Source organism: Camellia sinensis, unplaced genomic scaffold, assembly GCF_055761805.1.
Source record: "Camellia sinensis isolate YWXY unplaced genomic scaffold, ASM5576180v1 Unanchor3, whole genome shotgun sequence".
Taxonomy (NCBI): domain Eukaryota; kingdom Viridiplantae; phylum Streptophyta; class Magnoliopsida; order Ericales; family Theaceae; genus Camellia; species Camellia sinensis.
Window position 1 is genome coordinate 11,162,676 of NW_028129178.1, and position 1,933 is coordinate 11,164,608.

The following is a 1,933-nucleotide window of genomic DNA, read 5'->3' on the forward strand; positions in this document are numbered from 1 at the left end:
TTCCCTTTTACTTCATAGACAAAGCATTGTGTAAGCATGAGCAAAGCACAGTTGTCTCTCTGACCTTATTTTAATCCATGGGTAAGCAAAATTTCCACGTTAAAACCCCACACGTTTTGGATCAAAGACTTGGCTTAGATTTAGAGGCTTTGATGATGGCGGCGGTGGTGGAAGTACACAAAAACAAGACTTGTTCACATTCTCCGGAAATGGATCCCGGAATATGGAGCCAGTTGCCGGAGAACCTCCTCGAATACATACTATCTTGCCTACCATTGAAGACTTTCTTGAGCCTCAGATCAACCTCTAAACACTTCAATTCTCTCATCTTCTCTCCTCTCTTCATCTCCAAACACTCTTCTTCCTTTTCCTCTTCTACACCTTTCTCTTCTTTTCTCTTGCTTTCACACCCACACTTCCATCACCATTATTCTCTCTACGACACTATCCTCAACACCTGGCGCAACTTCTCTCTCTCCCTCTCTCCCCTGCTATCCTGCTCACCTTCCTCCTATTCCTCTTCTACTGCAGAGCCAATCCTCCTCTCCATCTCCCATGGCCTCCTCTGTTTCTCTCTCCCAAACTCTTCTTCTTTCGTTGTCTTCAACCTCTTTGCAAGATCTTCAAGAATTATCAAATTCCCAACTCACCCATTTGCCTTTGAGCTCCTCACTCTGGTTTCCACATCAAGTGGGTACAAACTCTTCATGCTTTGTTCTTCTTATGGGTCGTCAAACCATGCTTTTGTCTATGACTCTGGGCTTGATCTCTGGAAACAATTCGATGGAATTGATCCGATTCTGGGTGATGATTATCATCAAGAAGGTGTGTCCTATAATGGGTACTTGTATATGACAACCCCAGAGCCTTTTTCAATTCTGTGTTTCGATCTGGAAACTGGGAATTGGAAGAGGCCGATGATTGAGTTACCGAGTGAGCTTATGTTTGTTCGGTTGGCGAGCGATGGGTACGAAAAGCTCTACTTGATTGGAGGAATTGGGCAAAATGGGATTTCGAGGAACATGAAATTGTGGGAAATGAGTAGTAGATCAGAAGATGGAGGAGCAGAGAATTGGATTGAGATTGGGAGTGTTCCAGAGATGATATGTAGGAAATTCATGTCAGTTTGTTACCACAATTACGAGCATGTTTATTGCTTTTGGCATCAGGGTTTGATTTGTGTATGCTGCTATAGTTGGCCTGAGATCTTGTATTACAAGATTTCAAGGAGGACTTGGCATTGGCTTCCTAAATCTCCTTCATTGCCTGAGAAATGGAGCTGTGGTTTCAAGTGGTTCTCTCTTGTTCCTCAGCTACAGGGATTTGTTTGAGCTCTGTCCTCCCATTCTGTGTGAATGGTTTTTGATCTGGGTTTCCTTTTCTTTATTCATGATTTGTGTCACTTCTGTGATTGATTTTTATCTTCTTACCGTTAATCCTATTTGCACAATCTAATCATGTGTGTGTGTGTGTGACCCTTGTTTATTTTTGATTTGATGCTCATCAATTAAAGCTTGTGAACTGGGATTTTCTTCAAACAGCCAAATCAATTATTATTATTATTATTATTATTATTATTATTATTATTATTTTGGATTTTCATAATTCTATTGATGTAGTGCGGGTAGATGATAAGTCCATAGAACAATTTAATTGTTGGATGACAAAATAGTAATTCAAAGAGTTTTTATAAGGTTGTGGGATCAGTTCTGAATGACCCCTATTCAATCTGAAACTACCTAACTAGCAAAACTCACAGTTACACAGCGATCAATGTTGAATTTTAGCAAACTTATTTTCTTAAGCATTTAGTTTAGAAATTTACTATTGTTACAGTGATTTGTGAGAAAAGTCCCTGAAAAGTTGTAGGCGGATGGTGGTAGCAGCCAGCAGGTGGCAGTGAGTTGAATAGGTAGGTGATATTGAACAAGAA

The 1,933-nt window shown here is 40.1% G+C and overlaps 1 pseudogene across 1 annotated transcript; it reads left to right on the forward strand.

Annotated features, from left to right (window-relative positions):
- On the forward strand, positions 1-1,455 carry LOC145816231 (F-box/kelch-repeat protein At5g43190 pseudogene; annotated as a pseudogene). The gene has a single exon (XR_014358670.1). The product of XR_014358670.1 is annotated as an F-box/kelch-repeat protein At5g43190 pseudogene (transcript).
- The last annotated feature ends 478 nt before the right edge of the window (positions 1,456-1,933 follow it).